At 43.9% G+C, this 12258-nt stretch overlaps 1 protein-coding gene and 1 non-coding gene across 4 annotated transcripts in view; both read left to right on the top strand.

Moving 5' to 3' along the window:
• The window catches only part of SYT16 (synaptotagmin 16), a 131672-nt gene that overhangs the window by 84511 nt on the left and 34903 nt on the right, over positions 1 to 12258 (top strand). The gene's annotated exons all lie outside the window — the stretch shown is intronic.
• On the top strand, positions 5893 to 5967 carry TRNAE-UUC (transfer RNA glutamic acid (anticodon UUC)). Its single transcript has one exon. It is a non-coding gene; the product is annotated as a tRNA-Glu (tRNA).

Raw genomic sequence — 12258 nt, 5'->3', positions numbered from 1 at the left:
ATATTTTAGTTAGCAGATCAGCAATTTCACCTTTGAGTTCTTTGAGAACTCTCGGGTGGATGCCATCCGGGCCCGGTGATTTGTCAGCTTTTATATTATCCATTAAGCTTAGAACTTCCTCTCTCGTTACCACTATTTGTCTCAGTTCCTCAGAATCCCTTCCTGCAAATGTTAGTTCAGGTTCAGGGATCTGCCCTATATCTTCCACTGTGAAGACAGATGCAAAGAATTCATTTAGCTTCTCTGCAATCTCCTTATCGTTCTTTAGTACACCTTTGACTCCCTTATCATCCAAGGCTCCAATTGTCTCCCTAGATGGTCTCCTGCTTTGAATGTATTTATACAATTTTTTGTTGTTGGTTTTTATGTTCTTAGCAATGTGCTCCTCAAATTCTTTTTTAGCATCCCTTATTGTCTTCTTGCATTTCTTTTGCCAGAGTTTGTGTTCTTTTTTATTTTCTTCATTCGGACAAGACTTCCATTTTCTGAAGGAAGACTTTTTGCCTCTAAGAGCTTCCTTGACTTTGCTTGTTAACCATGCTGGCATCTTCTTGGCCCTGGCGGTACCTTTTCTGATCTGCGGTATGCACTCCAGTTGAGCTTCTAATATAGTGCTTTTAAACAACTTCCAAGCATTTTCGAGTGATGTGACCCTCTGGACTTTGTTTTTCAGCTTTCTTTTTACCAATCCCCTCATTTTTGTGAAGTTTCCTCTTTTGAAGTCAAATGTGACCGTGTTGGATTTTCTTGGCAATTGGCCAGTTACATGTATGTTTAATTTAATAGCACTGTGGTCACTGCTCCCAATCGGTTCAACAACACTTACATCTCGCACCAGGTCCCGGTCCCCACTGAGGATTAAGTCCTGGGTTGCCGTCCCTCTGGTCGGTTCCATGACCAACTGATCTAGGGAATAGTCATTTAGAATATCTAGAAACTTTGCTTCTTTGTCATGACTGGAACACATATGCAGCCAGTCTATGTCCGGGTAGTTGAAGTCACCCATTACTACCACCTTTCCTAGTTTGGATGCTTCCTCAATTTCATATCTCATCTCAAGGTCTCCCTGAGCATTTTGATCAGGGGGACGATAGATCGTTCCCAGTATTAAGTCCCTCCTGGGGCACAGTATCACCACCCACAACAATTCTGTGGAGGAGTCTGCCTCTTTTGGGGTTTCGAGCTTGCTGGATTCAATGCCTTCTTTCACGTATAGAGCGACTCCGCCACCAATATGTCCTTCCCTGTCCTTCCGATATAGTTTATATCCAGGGATAACCGTATCCCACTGGTTTTCTCCATTCCACCAGGTCTCGGTTATGCTCACTATATCAATGCTCTTCTCTAAGACCAAGCACTCCAGTTCTCCCATCTTGGTTCGGAGGCTCCTAGCATTAGCGTACAGGCACTTGTAAGCAGTGTCTCTCTTCAAGTGTCTTTGGCACTTGTGGTTAGGCCTGTGGTAATTTTGCTCTTCTGAATTTATATCCTGTGCCCCTGCTCTCACAATGCCTACTTCTAGGCCTACCCCTTTTAAAATTTCATCATTTCTTTGGTTTTTATCCCAGGGGGGAGGTTTATTCCGAACCGGACCTTTCTCAGCTCCTGTCGGGTTTCCCCCCTCAGTCATAATTGTTCAGAGTTCCTCTTGGAGTGTTCGATAGAGAGTAAGTCTTCCAGTAATTTGAAAAGTTTATGAAAGTCCATCTTTCTTCCCCTGGGTAATTTACAGTTTTTTATATTCTTAGATTTCCTTGCTTTTATTACATTCTTAAGACATTTCTTTTTCTGTCTTTGGTTTTGGAGTGTCTTCTGCTTGGGGGCAGGGGATGTAACAGTAGGCAGTAAATTTTCAGAAGGAACACCCGGTTTGGCCAAGGGTAGTGTCTTCAAGAATTCTTCAGTGAGGGTTCTTAAAAGGTTATTGGTCACTGAAATAAAGTTTATAATAGACATCAGTTGGTCTGAAAGTATCGCCAATTGAGGGGGTAGAAAGGAATGATTAAAAGAAGGTTGAGGTTGTCTAGAGACTTCATTAAAATTGGGCGAATTCAAAGCCCCTAAAGAATCTAAAATCCGATTGTGTCCTGTTTACAGGAGAGGAGTCAGCTCGAGTTAACTCTGCCTTCTGTGAGGAAAGAAACTCAGCTTGAACTAATTCAGCAGCCAGGTTTGGGGTAACCGGTAAAGGAGGCTCTTGTAATAGGTGAAATACTTTAGAGTCCAAAGACCAATCCAATATTTCATTATTTGAAGTAATCGAAGGAGTAGAGTTATCATCAAAGACATAAGGCGTCTCCTTTAAATTAAAATCAACTGTCGGAAGAGAAGGAGGACATATTCTTTTCGTCTCTCTATTTTTCCAGTGAAAAAAATGAGTGATTTTGAGTTGTTTCTCACTCTTCTGGATGTCTTTGTCTGCTAAGTTGCTCTCCTGTTGGATTTCCCGGTCCCAATGCATTTTCCTGGTAAGAACCATGTCAAATAATGCCAAATAATGCCAAATAAAAACAGTTGAAGTTGATTGAAGGCAGAAAGCTGAAGGCTGAGACAGCGTTGTTTGTAATCCGATACAGCTAGAGGCCTGATGAGAGGCAGCTCCCAACTCACAGTTCACAGTTCACGGATTCAAGTAATATATTTCTGCTCGGTCTGAAGACTAATGAACAGAGAAGACTCTGATGAGTTACTTAATCGTTCTTAATTAGGAGCAACTCTAAAAACTCTAAGAACTATTAAAACTATTAAAAGCAGTTTAAGATCAACATCAGACAGCGTCTCCTCCCTTGTCGGCCATTTATCCTTGTTGAATGTCATTCTGTTGTTTTCAGCCCAATGCTCCAGCCCATCAAGGTCCCTTTGAATTTTGTTTCTGTCTTCCACGGTGTTAGCTATGCCCCCCAACTTTGTATCATCTGCAAATTTGATAAGCATGCTTTGTACCTCCTCATCCAAGTCGTTAATACAATTTGAGAATAACCAGTCCCACACCTTCTCTCAGACGTACCAGTTAATCAAATAAATCAACTGGAACAATCTTCTTAGGTAAAACTAATAAAATAATATTTACTCACGACCTTCATATGTTTAAGAAAACATAGGTTCTAGCTTAGACAGAAATAATCTGTAGTCTCAGTCCATTTTCAGTCATTGGTGAGGATGCTCCTGGAAGGAGCATCTACCTGCTCCCTCTGCTAGAGGTTAATAGACAATATGCAGAGATCTCAATATCCCAGACAAAGGAGGAGGAAGAAGGTAAATAACCCCACCCTTTAAGGAAGTTACATCATGGTAAACAAACAGAGAGATATCCCAAATACTGGATAGAGGAAACATCTCCCTATCAAAGGGGGTGGCATGCAAGCTTGCTTAAACTCAAAATCCACAAGTGCATTTGGTAGATGTGCTTTGTGTTATCGGAGCCTATGAAGTTAGTCAATCCACAGCTGGCTATAAAGCTTGTGGCACTTATATGCTCCTGCAGGCCTATGTGCAAAATAATGTTTTGGGGGCCTGTTCCCCAGTTTAGTTTGATTATGCACCAGGATCCAATTACATACCTTCTGATTGGAGGTGAAACATTTATATTAAATTAAATTTCTTCTTCTCATAATAAATGTTTCACCTCTGATCGAAAAGTATGTAATTGGATCCTGGTGCATAATCAAACTAAATTGGGGAATGTCCCCCAAAAAACATTTTACCCAAGGGACCACAGGATCATATGGTATATGGTACATACCTTTAAGAATATACGTAAATTATAGATGCATCTTTATGCATAATATTAATGGACATAATAAATTTTTATTAGAATATATAAAACCTGTGCACTGACACCACAACATCAGTGCGTGTCTTAGCCTTTGGGAAATTTCCACTAGGGGCCCTCTGGTTTTGGCAAGCTTCAGACTTCAGACTCCTCTGTCAGGGAAGAAAATTAAAACGAACCAAAAGTTATCGTATATAATCATGTGAGGAGATTTCTGGGTTTGGTGGAGGCCCTATATCCCATGGGCACTTGTGCATCGCACACTCTATATATCTGCCATGGTCTAAGGGAGAAGAGAATCTGTCTATATTAAGAAATGCATTCCTAATTCCATGTTTACAGAATTACATCTTTATGACCTTTCTATGTGAGCTGAATGCAAAGACCTCTCAAGTTGTGGAAAATTTCCGAAGGAAGATTTTATTCAGTGGTTAAAACGGCTTCCAGATGCAAGCGTTCCTAACTAGCACTGCTGATAGAATCTTTATTGCAAAGTCTATAGACCATAGCAAACAAACAAAATACATACAAATATAGAAAATTACAATATAGTACATGTATCCAACAAGACCAAATGCAATGAATCAGGACTTCGGTCTAATCAGATCCTTCCTAATCACCATGGCCTGGTTTAGATATTTGGCCACATGAAGGGTGGTTGATTCATCAGAGCCCTGAAGGAGAATTGTTAAAAGTGTGCTGGCAGAACGTCCAGGAAAAGTTAAAAAAAAAAGGGAGTTAAAAGATCGTTTCTGACATCCTCATAAAATTTACATTTAAAAAGAACATGCATGACGGTCTCCACCTCTGCAAATAACTTTTCACCCTCCAGTCTGTTGTGGAGGTGCCTTAACAATTTGATACCTTCACGTGTGAGTTGACCAATAATTGCTGTTCCATGCCTGGAAATTTAGAGGTCAGACTTTGTTTTGTGGTATTAGGACTCTCAGGATGTTCACTGTGAAAATGACATGTGGAAGAAAGACACACATCTCCATGTGGACCACGTGAAATGTTCCTAGAGCTTCACACCACCTCTCAAGATGGACTTGCCTCACTACTGAAGACAGGAACTACATCTTCCTAATTCCAGTTGGAGATGCAGTGTGGGCAATGGAAAGCATGTACTGATTGGCGAACCAGAGAACAAGCTTTTGTGTTTCACGGAAGCCCTTTTTTGGACATGGATGAATGCTTTGCTTCCAGGAATCTGAATACCGAATTCTATGCAAATATTCAATAGTGCAAATATTTGTCACTTCACAGTGTTGTTTTTCCTGAAAGTGCAGTTAGTTCCTGTTACTGGTTTTGTGTTTCGCGCCAGCCATCTTCTCCACTACTACTTTAGACAACCCGAAGATCTCCCATTTTTCACATCCCTTTTTAAGGGATGGAGAAGAGCTCAGTGGCAGAGTAACTGTTTTCCATGCAGAAGGTCCCAGGTTCAATCCCTAATGGCATCTCCAGGTAGAGCTGGCGAAGACTCCCAAAAATCCTGAAGATCTGCTGCCAGTCAGTGTACACAGTGTTGAACTTGATGAACCAATGGTTTGACTCAGTTGACCACCAACTGCTATTCACACTGGGTGGTATTCAGTGCTAGTCCTACTCAGAGTAGACCCATTGAATTTAATATGCATGACTAACTTAGTTTCATTAATTTCAGCAGGTCTGCTCTGAGTAGGACTTAGTTGGATACAGCCCCCTGTTAGGGAAGCTGTCATTGGTGCAGCCATTGGTGGTTACTTAAAGGAAAATTATCAAACATGTTGAATGTGTATATATATTTCAACGTCCTGTCTATTTGGCCTTTACATACAGTGGGATTACTTCTGCTTAGGGATGGAGGAGAAATCCACACTGTTCAAATTTGAAAGCAGACTCATCTGACCAAATCCAGATGGATCACGACCCAGATTGGAAAAATGGTCCACTTCGGAATCCACAGTCTGGCGGATTCTATTGTAAGGTGGTCTGAAGGTTGCGTGTTGCCTCTGCAGTGTATCCAGCTGCCCCCAGCCTGAGCAGCTAGCATGTGGGGCTCCTCTGAAGCGCATAGAACAAATCACCCAGGAGCCAATGGGACTTGATGACATTCCATTGCTCCCAGACGCAATACAGGAGGGTCTATAGCTCAGTGGTAGAGCATCTGCCTTTCATGCAGAAGGTCCCAAGTTCAATCCCTGGCATCTCCAGGAAGGGCTGAGAAACCCTGGGGAGTTACTGCCAGTCAATGTAGACAATACTGAGCCAGATGGACCAATGGTCAGATTCAGTATAAGGCATCATCCTATGTTCTTATATACGGGGGGAAAACATGCCTGGTCCCAGTGTTTTTTAAAGGATTTCCACCTGGAAACCGAATGGGATGAATTTTTTTGTATTTATTAATACATTTATACCCTGCCTTTCTTTCCATGATAGAAACCCAAGGCGGCTTACATCTGGTTTCCAGGCAGTCTCCCATCCAGGTACTGGCCAGACCTGACCCTGCTTAGCTTCAGCAGGGTGCTGGCCTCATGTGCCTTCAGACCATAGGCTGGGGCCAGGCTATGAGATACCAGTACTCACACTTGGATAAAAGTGCCGTGGGTGCCAGAACAAGTGGTTAGGGTTGCCATGGGCTGCAAAAAAAGAGATGATAATCCGTACCAGTGAGTACCATTACAAAAACAACAACAAAAACTTCTTGTTATTTTATTCAACTTATATCCCGCCCTTCCTCCCAAAGGAGCCCAGGGCAGCAAACACATCAGTACTAATACTAATACCTTCATGTGTTTTATTGATTTTGTGCAAAGTGTCAGAATATTACAACAAAAATAAATTTCAACAGTACCAAACAAACAGTTGCAGGTCTCTTGCACGTTACATTGCCAGTTATAACATTCACAGGGTGTATAGGGTATCGGGGGCCAGCATCATCAAGGGCAGCCTGTGATTCCGGTGGCTTTAGACCTTCAAGCGATGTGTTGACAAATAGAATCATAGAATCGTAGAATAATGGAGTTGGAAGGGGCCTGTAAGGCCATCAAGTCCAACCCCCTGCTCAATGCAGGAATCCAAATCAAAACATTCCTGTCCAGCTGCCTCTTGAATGCCTCCAGTGTCGGAGAGCCCACTATCTCTCTAGGTAATTGGTTCCATTGGCGTATGGCTCTAACAGTTAGGACGTTTTTCCTGATGTCCAGTCGAAATCTGGCTTCCTACAATAATTTCTTTTAAAAAGGATTCTGAAAACATCCTCTCAGTGAATGCAAGGTTGGCAGCCATCAAATGCCTGGGTAAACAGGAATGTTTTAAAATTCCTCCTAAAAGTCAAAGAGTGTCAGGTCCCAGCCAGGGGAGTCGTCATCGGAGAAGTCCTCATCGGAAGAAGATCAGGAGGGTCCAGTCTTGGACCCAGTTCTGGGTTGATCTGCATCTGAGGGTGAGGGGCCAAGGCCCTATGGCAAGGCCCAGGACAGTCCGTCAGTACTGGGGCAAGTTTGGCCTTTGACATCAAGGCTGAATGGCACCCAAGCCAAGGGAGAGGTGGCACCTCAAATGTCAGATGAAGATCCAGCCCATCCAGAAGACTGCCTGACTACAGTCCTGAACACTTTGGGAGCAAAGGTCTGGCTGCAGGGGATAATGGGAATCAGCTGAGGTTTGGGGTGTGGTTCAGGAGCTCCAGCATAAAAACCCCAGTGCTACGCTGGAAGAGCTGCTGGAACAACTTCTGTACACCAGCTGTGTACCTGACCTGTCTGTGGATTGATGGTTGACTCCAGACCTGACCTTGGACCACTCTGGACCTGTCTCTTGCATCGCCCCTTACCTGCATTGCCTACAGACTGCCTGGCTTCGGACCCCGAACTACGCTGGCCTTGATGCCTGGTTGGCCCCCTTGGTTTTGAGGTAGACTCTGGACTCTGACTGCGGGCTGCCCCTGGATACAGCCCCTGTGCTGCCCTCTCTTGTGTTTCTGCTGGGAGGTCTCTTGCTTCTTTAGGAGCCTGGCGAGAACAGGACAAAGAGGGAGGGAGGCACATCTCACCAGGGAGGGCATTCCACAAATGGGGAACCACTACTGAAAAGGCTCTGTCATGGGTTCGTGCCAACTCGGTATCCGTCAGATCGCTGAGCAGACATAGTCCTGTCCCCCTGAGACAGCGGAGACGGCTTCTACTTTAATGGGCCCACCTATCCCTAGTCTTCCTGTTGGAACTGTTAAGCCATGCTTCCTTTGCACGCTCAAGCCTGCTACTGTCCCCACGTCGTTTGCAACTCGTCAGATCCTCTCATTGACACAAAGCATGTGCGAGATTCAGGAGAACAGGGCTGGCAGTGCATTAACAACTTCACTTGAGTGTCGTGGGGGGGAGGGGAGGGTGTTTTTTAAAAAAAATGTCATTTGGGGGTTAGTAATAAAGCTAAGTAAGCAGATGGGCGGGCTGATGTTCAGTGAAAGAAGGGAAAATACGTGTGTGTGTGTCTCCTTTAAAAATTGTGAACAGTTGCCTCATTGCCTTTTCAGCTCAGTGAAACTCTGTGCTCTTGTTTGTTTTTGCTGTTTCCCCCCCAGTTGCTTTCCAAACTTTTATGTATCCTTAATGTACCATCTTCCTCCTTGCTCCCCAAAATATAATAGAAGCTTTTAACGATAAATTGGCACAAAACAAGAGCAACACTTGAATGCTTTTTGTTGCCATAGGAGCGCTTCTGGCAGATCACAGAAGGACCCTTTTGCTAATAGTGAAGTACCGGAAGAAAATAGACACTCTTCATTTAGCAGAGTTGCTGATGATGAAAAAGCAAGAACCTTTAGATTCTCATCCCAGCATAGGCTTCACTGTGTGTGCATGTATTTCCTTGGTGGTTTTTTCCCCTCCTCCTGTGAAAAAGCAACAGGAAAAGTAGTGTCTTAAGATGAAGATTCTTGGGGGGGTGGAGATCCCTGGTGGTTGAAGAACAGGTGACACGGAGTCACTGAGTGAACATAAGTGTAATATTTGTAGAACGGTGAGGGTAGTTCTTCACACGTGCACAAAATTTGCTCCCACAAGATATAGTGATGCCCACCAACTTGGATGGCTTTGAAAGAGGACTAGACAAATCCATGGAGGTTAAGGCTATCGGTGGCTACTAGCCTCCACTCTCAGAGGACGTATTCCTCTCTGAATACCAGTTGCTGGGAATCACAAGGGAGAAGAGCGCTGTTGCACTCAGGTCTTGCTTGTGGGCTTCTCGTAGACATCTGGTCAGCATCTTCAGTGAGAAGATGCAGGACTTGACAGGTCTTTGGTCTGATCCAGCAGGGCTGTTCTTCTTCTGTTCTTTAGTCTCAGACAGCTGGAGGGCACCAGCCTGGGGAAGGCTGAGCTGGATGTTATGAGGAAGAGAGTGATGGAGAGAGACAGGGCCCCTCTCTGTGTCTCTGCAATGTGTAATTCTGCCCAGAGAGTGTGTTCTTTTCTGGTAGATCTCTCTGCCTGTATGTCGAGAGGTAAATGTTTACTTGTTCTCCATGAACAAAGAGAAGTGTTCTGCTGACAGCTGACAACATTTGGCATTTGCAACCGAAGAGATAATAGTTTGAATGCAGGCGAGGCAAATGAGAAGCAACTTCACCTTGAATGGTTTAGATTAGCATCAAAGCTTCCACCCCCAGTTATGTGTTCTTTTAACTCATGTGTTTATGAATACAGAACGCTTCCGGCCTCTTGGCCTGACACTGTGTTCTTCTTGTTTGAAATATAAACGGGCCTGATGCATATGAGAGAGAAGTTGGCACAGTTGAAACAGCAAAATGGAAGTCTTCCTTTGTAACTGTTATGATTCAGATCTGTGCTAGCTAATGACTTTATTCAGATTCCACTGAAAAACACTGAGGTTTTAACATCTCGGTTAAAACGTTGCTTGTACACAATTAATGGGTCCCTGGGCATGGCATGTGAGGTAATAATGAAGCTAAGGAGGTTTGGGTCTGGTCAGGGCCTGGATGGGTGACCACTGGAGGCCCCATCTGAATGATACATTTAAAGCACTATGTTGTTATGTGCCTTCAAGTCAAGTACGACTTATGGCGACCCTATGAATCAGTGACCTCCAATAGCATCTGTCATGAACCACCCTGTTCAGATCTTGTAAGTTCAGGTCTGTGGCTTCCTTTATGGAATGAATCCATATCTTGTTTAGCCTTCCTTCTTTTTCTACTCCCTGGTTTTTCCCAGCATTAAAGCACTGTGATACTATGCTAAACAGCCATGGTTTCCCCTAAAGGATCCTGGGAACTGCAGTTTGATAAGGGTGCTGAGAATTGTTAGGAATCCCCTATTCCCTTCACAGAGCTACAATTCTCAGAGTGGTTTAACAATCAATATCCCTTTTCCCAGGGGTTGAGAACACACACATCCTTCTGTTGCAAAGCCAATTGAGACTTGTTGTGGGATGATTGAACAAAAAACCTTTGTCTGATTTCAGTAAGTGATAGCATTTAACCGATTGCTGAATTCTAATTCAGCAGTTTCTCCTTGCAGGTAATACTTCATTTTCTGCTGAGTTTGGCAGCCCATGTTTATGTGACCTAGGCAAGTGTTTCAGATATATTTGGGGTTCTGGTCAGATTATAATTGTAAACCTTGTCCCATTCAGCTGTCTGTTTGGTAGCCAATATGTGCCAACTTTCATGAGACACATTGTTTGCCAAACAGAAATCTGCAGTGTTAGTACTGGAAGCGGGTAAAATGTCTTGTTCTGATGCATGGCTCTGATTTACGTCATAACCTTAATAAATCCAGCATTTGAATAGCCTTTGGGGACAGTTGCGGATGGTGGCTCCATGCCAGTGGGGCAGTGGAATCCGCTCCGGGTCCTTGGACAGCTTCTTGAAAGCTCAGACTAAAACCCGGAGTGGGATTTGCTGCCCCGCTGACGTGGAGCCACCAGCCCCTACTATTTTTGGGGTAATGCAATTGCAAATGACAATAGCTGAGAATTCTCAGAAGAGCAATTCTCACCAGTAAAAGATGTTGGCGGGCCACTTGTCTGCCTCGCTCGAGTAATTGGTACAGAATAAAGCAAAACATGAGATGAACATATTGGAGAACAGCAGGATGAGTGCCAGCTAGTTCAAAGATGTGGATGGAACTGGGGCTTTGCTCAATAAAAACAGCAGCTAGTCAGGTGACTTCTCGAGACAGAACAGAACTAGAGAAGCTTGCCAAATATTTGTGAAGAACCTGGAAATGAATTGATGGATGGATTAAGAACATAAGAACATAAGAACATAAGAAGAGCCTGCTGGATCAGGCCAGTGGCCCATCTAGTCCAGCATCCTGTTCTCACAGTGGCCTCATACAAGTTATATTGGCAATCTTTACAATGACCATGCTAGGTAGGCCAGTCTTTACAACAGCTGTGTAAAATAGGCCATTATTATTATGTACCTCCACTGTCAGATGCAGTATACCTGAATGCCAGTTGGTGGGCATCACAAGTGGGGAGAGTGCTGTTGCTCTCTGGTCCTGCTTGCGGGCTTTCCACAAAAGTGCTTGTGGGGCAGGACAGTTTTGCTAAAACATGTTGAGCCCTTGGTCCTGTTACTTAGGCATTTGAAGCTACTTGCTTGTGAATCTTTATTCTAGAACCAGAGCAGTGGAAAGCTCTGTTATGTTTCCAGGCTACCATAATATAGCTGATGAGTGGGTGGAAAGGAAAGCAATCCAACACAAATTATTTCACCTCCTTCTCCTGCCCAAGAGGATTTGTCAGTGCTGTTTTTCTGGATTAATCTGGAAATATATACAGAGAAAGGGACTATGAAAAAGAACTTTGCTGAATCAGATATTTGGTGTTCCTACAGCTTAAGCCAGGTATAGCCAACATGGTGCCCTCTGGATGTTGTTGGACTACAACTCCCACCATCCCTGACCATTGGCCATGCTGGATGAGGCTGATGGGAGTTGGAGTTCAACAACATTTGGAGGGCACCATGTTGGCTATACCTGGATTAAGTATAGCATTGGATGCCCTTTCCCCAAACTTTTTTTAAAATTTTTTTGCACATTGAAACAATAGAAGGCCTAGGAAATGGAGGAATCCTCCTTCCAGAGCCAGTGTGGCCCAGTGGAACCCCAACTTGACATCTCACTCAGCTAGTAACTGACTGGATGGCCTTAGGCAAGGCACTTCCTTTTGAGTATCGATCCCTCTGTCTGTGAAATGGGAATCATAGGAGCTACCAGAGCATAAGAAGATCCCTGCCAGGTCAGACCAATGGCCCATCTAGTCTAGCATCCTCTTTTCTCAGTGGCCATTCAGATGCCTGTTATGGGAAGTCCGCAAGCAGGACCTGAGTGCCACAGCGCTGTTCCCACCTGTGATTCCCAGCAACTGGCATTCAAAGGCATAGTACCTCTGACAGTGGAGGTGGAACACAGCTATTATGGCTAGTAGCCATTGCTAGCCTTATCCTCCATGCCTAACCTTCTTTTAAAAATATC

The sequence above is a fragment of the Rhineura floridana genome, chromosome 2 (assembly GCF_030035675.1).
Source record: "Rhineura floridana isolate rRhiFlo1 chromosome 2, rRhiFlo1.hap2, whole genome shotgun sequence".
In the NCBI taxonomy this organism is placed as follows: domain Eukaryota; kingdom Metazoa; phylum Chordata; class Lepidosauria; order Squamata; family Rhineuridae; genus Rhineura; species Rhineura floridana.
This window is presented reverse-complemented; position numbering and strand designations above follow the sequence as displayed.